General features: G+C 41.4%; 1 protein-coding gene and 1 long non-coding RNA gene across 3 annotated transcripts in view; one reads left to right on the forward strand and one right to left on the reverse strand.

Annotated features, from left to right (window-relative positions):
• cux2b (cut-like homeobox 2b) overlaps nt 1-12,658 on the forward strand; it is an 83,264-nt gene that overhangs the window by 5,502 nt on the left and 65,104 nt on the right. The gene's annotated exons all lie outside the window — the stretch shown is intronic.
• Nucleotides 9,044-10,239, reverse strand: LOC121649122. The gene is made up of 2 exons (XR_006012067.1): nt 10,040-10,239; nt 9,044-9,387 (listed from the first exon to the last, which is right to left on the reverse strand). It is a non-coding gene; the product is annotated as an uncharacterized LOC121649122 (long non-coding RNA).

The following is a 12,658-nucleotide window of genomic DNA, read 5'->3' on the forward strand; positions in this document are numbered from 1 at the left end:
CTTTGTTAGGCTACATGCTAAGCTAGGTGCTTCCTAGCATGCACAGCAATCTTCTTTACTGCACAAATCTCGTGCTGCCCCCTGTACAGGGGGTTCTAGTCAGGAAGAGGTTAACTAGGCAGTCTTCTCATCATTTTGGTTGTTTAAACAAGAATGCAGTGTTGTAATCTGAGTTCACTACTGACAGCTCCAGTCGACAAGCAAAAGAGATGTCCTGAGCCATTTTTTTCTTATAGTTAACATTTTATTTTCTTCTCTGTTTGTAGTGACTGTAATGGAAGAGACATTTATTAATTGAAATCACTAATATCTGGAAATTGCCTCATTTTTTAACAGATTTTTTTTAGCTGTTGTAAGAGGTAGTGATGCTCAGGTGTCTTGGTCTTGGATAGGAATCTAAAGTTTCTACTAAATAAATAGTGATGTTTTTGAATTGGCATGATTAGAAGTAGCTAAAACATTTTTTTTTAAATTTAGTGGGGATTCTGCTGACCCTTTGAACCAGAGCAGCTGGAAGTATTGACATAACATGGAGTTTTTCTTAGCATTGATCACAACTTGCTGTTCCTAACGAGTGCCAGGAATTCTGTCATTAATCTCCGTCGTATTTTTACATCAACGCTTCTACCTTTGCTGCTTTGAGGCTCGCTGTTGTGCTGCCTCTTATCTTATGTAGCATCCAGTGTTAGAGCAGGTTTCCCCCTCCTGATAGTTGACAGTGCTTCATAGCAAAAAGACGGCAGGTTTTTTTTCATAGCGGCGTGTTCTCCTTACTGCTGCCCCAAGGCTGGAGCAATTGCTTTGCAGGAGTAAATAACCAGCTTTAACAAAACTTCAGGGACACATTAGCGTGCTGGAGGATGGCTCTGTGATGGTAGGGCAGCGTCTTCTTTCCTCGCAGTGAAGCTAGTGGAAGCATCGGGAGGAGAGAGGTAATGGCTCATCAGCATGAGGAATAAAGTTGTGTCCTCTCTCCCCGCTGACAGCCAGTTCCCTGTCCAGTAAGTCCATATTGAGCTTCGCGTCTCCACTGTGGCCTTGGCTTTATTTGTTTTGACTGACGCTACTGCAGACGTATTGAACACACCAGTCTTTTCTCGTTTATTTTACCGGGCTTACTATGAATCCTTCTGTCCCCTCCTCTCCAACCTCCTGATTTCTCTACCCAACAAGCCTCATCTGTGTTTGGCAGTTTTACTTCCTGTAATTTGGTGTCTGTTTTTGTCCTTCATGATGATAATAAAAGAATGTGAGCATGCCAGGCTTTTGTTGATGCTGTGGTGCGATGCTGGTTGTCATGTTAGGCGAGGAGAGCGTGGTGTGAGGGGGGGCTTCTGGGCTCAGTGCACTCTTAAGATCAATGCTTCACTAACCTTCTCCAGCTTGTCTTTTGGGATCTCCACCGCTATCATTATGTGCCACTGCTCAGAGTGCGTTTACTGGACAGGAAGAGTTGCAGTCTTGTAAGATCCATTTGTTCTCATTTAAGTGGGATGAGAGGAGACCCAGGAAAGAGGGCCTCTTAGTAGTCTTTTGAGTATTAAACCAGTATTTGTTATTACTAAGCAGATATGCTGTTATTTATCAAAATAATACGAAAGGTCTGTTAGAGCATGGGCAGATGGATCAAGCTTGTTGTGTTAGACGGCCTCATCTTTGTGCAGCTGCTACCCCCACACACAGTTAATTACTCTCGTATTCATCCCCAACAATGGAAGGGGATGGAATAAATCTGAGCAGCACACTCTTGCTTCTTCACCAGAAAGGTGCAGACTGGGACCCTAAAGCGAGCGAGTAGCTTCAAGAGCTACGGTTTATCATTTTTAATGGAGAGGTACAGGAAGTGGAGACATGAAGCTGGGCTCTGTGATTTATACACCACCTCAGTCGGGGGGAAAAAAGAGCAAGTCTATCTCCCTGTCCTCACCTCTGGCTTGCAGTCGCTCTGGCTTGAATCCCCCCCACTCCTTTTCGTCGTTGTTGGCTTGTCTTCAGCAACATCAGAATACTCTTGCACTTTGTCTGAGCTTCTCTGGGGAAATAAGAAAGGAGATTTTACCCAACCGTGAGATTTTTTTAGACAAAAAAATATATTGCCCTATTTATTTATCTAATCTCCATTATTGATGTGAGCAATTATACATGCTAGACCAATTCTTGGTGTGTTGGAGCTACAGTAACCCTTCTGCATCTCAGTTTATTTAGCTTTGTTGTTGCCCGAAAAGCCCAGTGATGTCACGCCTCTATTGTCACCTGTTCATTTACTTTTGTAGAGGAGGGCATCGGGGTATTGATTAAGGTTTGCAACTGTGTTAGCAGCTCTGCTGGTGTGTAATATAAGCCTTGAGGCTATTCTGTCTTTCCATTCAGTCTCACGAGTGCTTTCCAGACCTTGTAGTCTTAATTAAATATGCAACTTTTGATCGCACCAGAGTCACTATTTTTGAATTTAAATGTGGTCACACATACCCCCATCTTCTCAGCTGAGAGTAAAAGGAAACATTTTGAATGTTAATGGAAAATAGAGAAAAGAACAAAGAACTGAATTGAGACTCTTCCCTTTTCAATTTCCCTTGTTAGCCTCCTGCTGCATTCCCCTAAGTTTTTTTTTTTTCCAGATGAATTTTATGATATTTTCCTCCCCTCCCCACAGCATCTCTCCTCTTCCTCGCTCTCTCACTTCCCGGCAGTTTTCCCTAGACAGGTTCCACAGTGTTTTAGAGGGGATGGATTTAATTGCTCTGTGGGGATTGGTTGGCTGTGCCGGGCTCGGCTGTTTAATTAGTGTACCCTGCCGGGATTGGTTTAATGCTTCATGATCTTGAAATTGTCTGATTGTTCAGCCCTCTGGGGACTCTCCCTGCCTACGTAGGCCAGCAGGTTTAGCTAAACATTGCTCCAGGCTTTTGCTGTATGCGGCAGGAGGAAGATATGCCTAAAGAAGTGGAATTTGGCTAACGATGGGGGGGCTGTGGCAGCTTCTGTGGCAAACCTGGGGAGATTCCTGTTAAAGTGGACAGTCTTCAGATTCTCCTGAATACTTGACTGCATGAGACCTGTGCAGGTTTCAGAGGAATGTATAGACTATTTTGCCTCAGCATAATGCTGAATGGAAACGATCACACTGACTATTAATACAGTACCAATATTTACTCTGTAAGCAAACATATCATTTTAACAGTAGTCAAACATTTATCATGCATGTGGTTCCGTCTGCCTCCCATATTTTCCACATTTGTTTAAATCAATGTCTTTATTTATTTATGTTTTTGCTGGCTTGTTCTGGATCTCCCTGCAGTGAGGCCATCAGGATCATCCCTCATGGATCTCTTGAATGATGTGCTTGGTCACATTGAGTGAAGGAAGAAGAGCAAATTACATTTGTGCAAATGGATATTGGACGTGTTGGTGTCCCCTCTGTAGCCTCACACAGGACGCCCTTGGTTTGGTGCAATCATGGCAATGTTGACCTCAACGGTAAATGCGCTTGGGATCAGATCCTGGAAGAGGAAAGGGCTTCTGTTGTGGCGTACAGTCCAGTACACACAGTACCGACTGAAGGCTAAACTCATTCCGCTTCATGATCAAGCCCACTCGCTCAAAGAAGTCAACCTTGAAGTGTATAAATCTCCAGAGGATGATAATAAGAATACCTTCCTCTGCCTCCCTGGCTGGACTCTATAATGTGTTTGTCCTCACAAAGAATGATGACTGAGAGTTTTAGAGCAAAAATGATTACTTTTTGTCTGAGAGTTTTCTCTGTTAGGAATCCTCCAGGTAGATGCCACACAGATTTTGCACTGTGCAGTTGTTGATCAGATCATCTGTGCTGCACCGAGCAGGGAGGAGTTTTTCATAGGCTCTGAGTTTATTAATGTGTTTACACCCTCCGAGTCACCAAGCGGATGCATATGATTGCTAAGGTGACAACATGGCAACGGAGTTGCTCCCAAATGAAAGCTGCACCCTCGGCCCCTTTCTCTCAGGGGGAGATGCCCTGATTACTGAGTGACTTTGTGTTGCATTCGAGGACCCTCTCCAGCTGTAGGGATTGTTTGTGCAAAGATGTTAAGTGGTTGTGAGTAATCAGAGAAGGGCTGTGCAGACAATTCTTTAATCTCTTTATTATGAATGTTGTTCATCCATGTCGGCACGTTTTGATCCGGTTGTGATTGGTGTAACTCTGCGTGCTTCTGTTTCGTTTAGTGCTTAATAACAGGTCGAGTACCCAAATCTGATCTGATGTCTAGTTATCCTGGGAGGACTGTTATTTTTAAAGGGGTAGCCGCAAGTTAATTGTGTATCATAGTCAAAGTCAACAATGTTGCTCTTTTATAAATAAGCCCCAAGACTTAATATTGCAGGCCTGCTTCTCCTTTAGATAAAAAATATTATTGCATCCAAACCCCATCCCCCTCTTTCTCTTGGGCAGGGTGTGAGTTCAGCGTTCGTCTAGACGTGCGGCATCATTAACCTGCCACGACCCTGGTCCCTGATGAGTTCACTCTCACATCCCCTGCAGCTCAGCGTTAGCAGCCCTTCTCCAGTCCACTGGGAACTGGGGCTTCTCTGGACTGGCCATTAGAGCCACTAGCCTCTACTGGCAGGCATTAATAGGCCAAGTGGCCGGAGCCTCTTTCAGACTGCTGAATAATTCAGACCGTCTGGGCCCTGTCTGGTCCCGGGGCGCAGGGGGATGTGAAGTGGGGAGCAGGGTGCAGGGGGCTGCATAGAGGTGCAGGGGTTAATAACAGGTCTGACTCTGTGTCAGCAGCTGCTTGCGCACCCCTTCCCCCTCCTGCAAAACACCCAACCCACCTCACATATGAAACAATCCTATTCAGTTGATTAGATTTTTCAGATGGATCAATTTTTAATCAGCGGAGCATCTGACTACGGTCAATAGCTCCGTGGCTGGGAAGACAGTTGCTGGACAGCCGTCTTTATTTACAGGAATGTTTGCGTTTTACTGTATGCAGATGGGAGGCGGTAAATGGCTAACTCAGAATATTGCAGCATTGCAGTCCCAGGCATATGCAGGCAGGGTTTGGCCTCTTCATGCATGCTTGCAACAACATCACGGTACCACCAAGGTTGCAGCAAATTCACTGGTCTCTGACCAGGCTTTCTGGAAAATTGGTTGTGAATATTTATTCACAACAGTACAGAATGATTAGTCCAACATCTTTGTCTGCTGAAATGTGGGCCTGTCCAAAGAGGCATCTTTTACCCAATTTGCATCTGCATGAGCAGGATTGAGGAGCTAACAAAGTAGCTGTAATACTGCTATCAAAATTTCATTGGGCTGTGGGGAGACCCTAACATGTTAAATAATGAGGAGGCCATAAACTTAATGTTCAGAAGCTCTCTGCAACTGCTGACGATGCCTAGTTATGACTCGGTATGTAGGCAGAATTATGAGGAGATAATCCTTCTTCAGAGTGCTTCTCATTTGTGCACATCTGGTTTTTAAACACCCAACTCCCAAACATTCTGTGTGATAACTTCAAGAGTAAGTGAAGCTCAGAGTCTAAAGCATGCTGACAGCAGGCAGTTTCATCGGTCTTTAAACTCACAGGTTATATTTTAGTGAAATTTGATGATTGTCAGGTTTTGTGCAGCTGTATAGAGGACCCCTTTAATGTGTGACATAATTTTCAAGACAAAGTGAAAATACATTACTTAAATAGAAACATGTTTCATTTCCTTCCATTTAAAGAATATATTATATACATGCAGTCATATGAAATAGAAAGTACATCCTTTTTCACTTCTCAGGTTTTATATAGAGAAATTATCTGATCGTATCGAGTCCTAAAATTAAGTAAATATAACCTCAGACTAGAAACAACACGTGATATTACCCGGTTTCATTATTTGTTGTCTCACTCTGGTGTTTGTTTCTTCACTGTTCTCATAAAGCCCCACCACTTTGTCACATTCAGGTTGAGGTCTGGACTTTGGCTGGGTCACTGCAAGACCTTGATTCTGTTGTAGATTTGCTGATTTGCTTTGGATAACTGTCCTGTTAGGTTTTGGGCAAATCTTATCTGTCTGACAGATGGCCTCACATTGAATATTAAATACTTTAAAGAGGTGTTCATAAGTTATCCAGTTCCAATGGCTGCAAAACAAGCCCAAATCATCAGCCCTTCACCACCATGCTTTAAAGCTGGAATGAGGTGCTTGTGCAGCTATTTTGTGTATAGCTTTCTCCAAATATGATGCTGTGGATTTTGAACAGATATCTTCAGTTGGATCTCGTCTGCACAAAGGACATTGTTCCAGAGGTCTTGTGGTTGGTTCAGATGCAGCTTTGCAAAACTAAGCTGTGTTCCCATGCTCTTCTTAGAAGAGGCAACCTTTCCAATGGCACGTATATGTCTTTTTCTAATTACTCTGTCACAAACATTTAACATGCTAACTAAGACCTGTAGAGTCTGAGATGTAACTCTTGGAGTTTTGTCATTTCTTTTAGCATTGTTAGAATGGTGGACTCCAATTTGTTTTACAAATGACCTTATAAGCCTCCCCAGATTGATTAAGCAACAACAGTTATTTATCTAAGATCATTGCTGATGTCTTTCCTTCTTTGGATAGTGTTAACACACATCTGAATGCTACAGACCAGAAAACTAGCTAAACTACTGCCTTCATAGAGGTGCTGACATCTGCTGTTGGTGAATAAATCAAGCACATTTGATGAGCAGTCGCTAGCTGATACCTTCTTAATGCTTATGGAAACACTCAGGGGGTAGTTTGACTTTCACACACTGCTCCTGTAGTTTTGTTTAGTTTTTGTTGAATAGATAATTAAACAAGGTGAAAAAGGTAAGGACCAGATGATTCATGACCTCATTGGTAAAAACTTAATTGAAAGAACCTTGAAAGAAATAAATCTACAATGATATTTTTTGGAAAATGTAATTGCTCACACATTGTCCCCTTCTAAAAATATTCCAGTAAACAAGGTCAAATGGTGCAATGTTGTCTGAAATCAATAAGCTTCTCTCCTGGTGGGATTAAATCAATAGATCAATGTTGAAAAGATGAATCTATGTCATGACAATACAAACAGAAAATAGAATTTGGAAATACACTTTACTCCTCAGCACTATGAAATATTTTCATCATTTGCACCTGAAAACATGAAAGAGAACAACAATAGTATTTGATTCTCTGTCTGATAAAGCAGTTCCAGTATTGGTATGATTTGTATGTCTGGAAGTTATGTCCAAAAATGTAGAAGTCGTGGTGTCATTTTTTTCACTGGTGGCAGAATGGGTGCCTCGCACACAACACGATTTAAGCATTTTGAGAAGGACGAGTGAGCAGAAAAACAATTCATCGCATAGATCCATAACACCAGTCATGGTAACTGTATAATATATGTTTGTAAGGTAGCTTTTTGACGTCCCACAAGACTTTTGCAGTGATAAAAGACCGAGCAGGTGACACTGGTGGAGGGACTGTGAGGCAGAACAAAATTTTGATGTCAGGAAATTACTAATTTACCTGTTTGTAAAAAGAAAAACATATTTTCCATACACTTTGCAGAGTTTGCAGTGGAGGAGGCAGATGAGCTGCAGCACGATTTTCAGATAGCCAGTCAGTGGATTGAAGGCTGGCTTTGAGTTATTTTGGGTTTTGTTTCCTGCTTGCAAACTATAGACATACCAAAGGAAATGCTATTATCTCTGAACCCAATATATTGAAGCAAAATGTGGAAGTTTCCTGTTTGCAAACCTTCATGTTAGTGAAGTAGTGAGATAATGTGGCATCACACTTTCCTATCGATTTTACCACATATTGACATGGTGCTATTATGAGTTATTGCCATGACATACGCTGGCCTAATATGCATCATGATGTAATAAGTTTGGCATCATTGCAGTGACTCAGTCACTTTGTAACTTATTGCTGCGGTAATATAGTGACTGACATATTGGCATATCAACCATATCCCTTAATGACATGTTTGCATATTGGACCTAATGATGATTTAATGATGTTGGTTTGGTTGCAATGACATCCTGACACAGTTCTTAAACAATTACATAATATCCTAATCCTCTCATACTATAGTATGCTATATAAATATGCACCACTGACCTATGGCAACACATTAAAAATAACACATATGACATAATGTCATCACATCACAGTGTAAAATGTCATGTTTGAATTAAGTGATAGAATTATGGCTTGTTGGCATCATAGCATATACAGATAGAATGGCAGTCTGGCACATGCATGTAATTACATTATAACTGTGTTGCTTAAAACAAGTGTAATTACATTTCCTTGAGGCGTCTGTTTCACTGCACCCCTTCAGTATTTAGACAGCTAGATACTGGTAGATTGATGGCAGCATTCTAAAACATCCAAAAACACGTTTAGCCAGACTTTTTAGTAAGTAAGCAAATCAACAAAAAGTTAAAAATGTAGTTTACTTTTTTTGTGCGTGTGTTCCTTTATCTCAAATCTAATTACAGATTTAAATTGCAACTATTTGTTGCAGCTTCACTCTGCTTTTCTATTCTCCATGCTCCAGTTTCTGATTGACAACAAATGAAAATACGAGAAACAAAAACATAAATCAGATGGTGTAACTAGTAAATAAGGTTTTTGCAGAGTTCAGACTTGACATAAAAGACCTCGTCCTTCATCTAATCTTCCCTTTTAAACATCAAACTTATGCAAAAAAAAAAAAAAGAATTGCTTGACTATGAAGTCGTTATTTTTATGCTCACTAATGAAAATGTTTTGAATCTCTTTGCTCCTCTGCCAGTGGCGTTGTTTTTTTCCTCTTTGCTCTCTGATTATAGAACTTTATAAATTGGGTGAGATTTTGAATCCTTAGCTTATTGCATGCCTGTAGCCATGCATTTTCTTTACTTTCCTATCTTGTCCTCTTTCTCCTGACAGTTTCTTTTTTTTGCAACTGCAAAGATGCAATTCACTTTATATGCTGTTATGCTGAATAGGTGCTGATGTATGTTGAAAATGGTTTTGCAGGTGTCTTGTCAAAATGTGCAGTGGATAGGCAGTAACACAATTCTGTTTAATATGCTATCAATCAAGCAGTAGATCTCAGTTTGTACATACAGTATTATGAGCCTCCTGGTCCCCAGACTATCTCAACACTGCTGGCGTTTAGCTGCTCTCTTGTCCTCCAACAGTGTGTCCCTGTTGTCTGTTTGTCTGTTTAATATGCAAAGGCGGTCATTCAGGGAGTCATTTTGGACCAGTGTAAACGAATTGGCAACAATGATTAGCTGGAGCTGCAGAGGAAGTGTCCATCGTCATGTTAGTGCTTTTGGAGACCATCGCTTCTCCCTCAGGTCATCTTGCTTCAGCTTTCTCAGTCAGGAGTAAGACTCGTTTCTGAAACACCCAAACAGCACTGCAGTAAATAGACTGTAAGTGGAGTTACTTAATGGGAGATTTTGCATGCTTAATTGCATGTATGGATTGAAGGTCCATTAAAAGACATCAGAGTACACCATACAGTTTGAATATACACAAGATGGATTGATCGATTAACTTCCTGGCTTTTCTGTCTGAAGTAATTAAGAACAAAAAGTGAATACCTTTTTTATTTATTTATTTTTTTTTTAAATATATAAAGCTAAAAAATAAAGCATTAACAGTGTCCAGTTTCTGATTCTGGACATCTGTTTTGCTTGTTCAGTGTATGCAAGCCTGCTTCAGGGTGGCACCACAGGAGTCCTGTGGGAAATACCAAGCTTATTTATTGGAGCCTTTTTAGCCCCAGCTCAATAGCAGCGGTCTGATGGCTGGGGTACAGAGGGACTATCTGGCAGAGGAGGAGGTGGAGGAGGAGCTGGGCCTGGCGTCAGCTCCACTGACAAGCTCTTATTTACCGTCCAGATCTATGACTCATTTTATGTACCTAATCGTAAAGCACTGAGATTTATTGGAGGTAACGGGACAGTGGGGAATACCCCAGGAGACTGGCAGATCCAGCCCCCTCTCCCTCCCATGATCCTCTGGTCAGGCTTCAGGTTCACTCTACCTGGTCCAGCATGCCTGCATCTTCTGGGAAAACGGAGAGTGTTGCAGCCCAGATGAAGAAGTCCATAATTCTGCCATGTATGGACAGCTGATAGCTCATCTAATAAAGAAGAGGGTCATAAAAATTGGATAGGCTAATGGATGACTCTGTAAGGATTAATAACGGCTTACCAGGCTGGTGCAGTGACCTCTTGCAGGGCTAGCAATGCACTATGAAACTGGAGCACCTCTGTGTCGAGTAGCAAACAAACAGTGGCTAGCACCACTGACTCGCCCACACAGAGCTCAGGTGAGTCAGTAGCACTCAAGTAACCTTAACAACAACAACTTGTACAGAAATGTGCTACAATCACGAGAGATAAAGCATCTCAAGAAGTCCAGTCACCTTTATTCAAGCCTTTAGGATTACTCACACAGATTTTGACACATTTGTAGCAATTTATGTTTTAGTTTAACCAAATTCAGGTTTGTGAAGTACAGCTGAATTTTGTGGATTTATGAATAATGGATGAGCTTCTGGAAGGAAAAAATCTTGACATCCTCACTTACCATCATTTTTTTTCTCATGTCTGCCACTCCAGTAATGGCAAAGGGGGAACAAAAACAAGAAGGTATTGTAATGCTGTCTTTGTTCTGACAGGAGCCTGTTTTATATTCCTGCCGAAATTGAAATTAAACTTTCATTGTTGTGCATGCTGTTTAATCCAATAACGATCTGATGTAACAAACTGCCGCAATATCTCTCAGCATACTTAATCGGAGCGGACTTAGCCCTGTCACTTTATATTAACCTCTGCAGCAACAAGAGAAGGGCTTCACTAATCTGCCATTGTGGGGTTTGGCAGTGTGTAGCTGGTGCAAAACAGATTTGGCAGCAAGTGCAAAAGTAAAGGCTTTATAATGACAGCGGGGCCTCTCTGCTATTTGAGCTAATAATGTCAAAACCTAATAATGCTGTGGTCCTTGGTATTAGACAGGCGGTGAATGAGTGGGAATGGTGGTAATGTGGAAGAGGATTTTGGAGGGTGGGTTGGGTTCAGCCACTCCACCTCTCCTCATTATGTCACTCACTTTTTGAATTGGAAATTAGGAAACAGTCTAAACCCTAATGTGCCCACAAACCCAACTTGTCTTCTATTAACCCTTAAAACTCGCTAGCACCTGGAGCAGTATAGCTTATTATTGTCAACAATTTCCCAGGAGCGGTAGTGTGTAAATCTTTGGGGTAAATTGTGATTGATAACTTACTCCTAAGGTGATCTATAGAAGTTTTCCAGGTATTTATATCCCGTCCAGGAAGATGACCATCCAGCTGCAAAATGTAGTGTTTATTCAGAGACTTTATTTGGTAAATCCACATTGACTGATCTATGATATCATGATTTATTTATTATAGTTTTGTGATTGACTCAGAAATTATGATAAAGCCACTTCCTGTCAAGTCGCTGACTATTTAGGAACAGGCAAAGATCAACAAGCGAGCAGAAAGTTCAATGTCTGTCTGAAAAGAACCAAAATAATTGTCCTCTATGGCTGGAATAAACAGAGGAAATGTTTTCAATGCACAATAGTACCATAAATGAGATGAGTTGGTTTTGTCAGGGTAGTAGGTACATAGTGACATAAATAACTGTAAATAGCAGAAAATGCCTGAAGGAAAATCTGTTAATATGCAAATAGTTGCTGTGTGTGTTTGTTTCAATGCCAATACTTTTCTCCTAAAAGCCAGGATTTGAGAGAATGAGATGCAGATAAGAAAATTCTTGGTCACTTTTGATCTGTGTGCTATTTCTACAAAGTTCTGTAGCCTCATAATCTGACAACTGAGGCTGCTCTGAAAAAATAATGTCTGCTTGTGGACTGTGCTTAAAAGGGTTGAGGTTGGACATGCATTTGTACATAAATAAATAAATCAAGCGCACCAATTATAGCAATGGCTTGGAGCTTCAAGAGTTAAAAATGTATAGTTATGAGGATGTTGGGTGCATCAGGAAGCATCCGTGCAAGTTTGGATGAACAGAGTGGCCTCACACAGCTCAGCAAGCAGCATCTGCAGCGTCATCAAAGCACTTGACTCCCCTGGTCCCCCTTAACGCAGCCTTGTAACTTAAAACAAAAAGCTGATTGGTTGCTCTCTCTGCCTCCCCTCATCCTCTCTGCTGTGGATGAGGACTCAGCCAGGGATTTAAAATAGCAGTTATTTCTCATGTGCTATGCCATTTTGTCAGTTTGACTGTTCCACTTGTTCAGTGCTTTTTTGACTTGTTGAGCTTGAGGGGATGCGAGTGCCATTTCGCAGCCAGATCTGAGTTGTGTTGATTGAATTAGACAAAGTCGGAAGATAATTAAGAACCGCAAGGCGCTGCAAAACTGTCTGCTTCCAAACTGGTGAAAATGAGACGCTGCCACATCAATGAGCTAGCTGGCTCTGCTTGATGTCAGTGGTGGGTTATATCAGTTGACATCCTTACCTCCAAGTGCTGGAGCCAGTTTCCTCCTTTTCCCTTTAATGTTCCTCCAAATATGATTAATCTCAAGCAGTAAAACCGTTGCTTCTGACAGCGAACCACATTTGCACAGCTTTGTTTCTTTCTTGCTAGTAATATTAGCCTTGTCCACC

Source organism: Melanotaenia boesemani, chromosome 11 (genome assembly GCF_017639745.1).
Source record: "Melanotaenia boesemani isolate fMelBoe1 chromosome 11, fMelBoe1.pri, whole genome shotgun sequence".
Classification (NCBI taxonomy): domain Eukaryota; kingdom Metazoa; phylum Chordata; class Actinopteri; order Atheriniformes; family Melanotaeniidae; genus Melanotaenia; species Melanotaenia boesemani.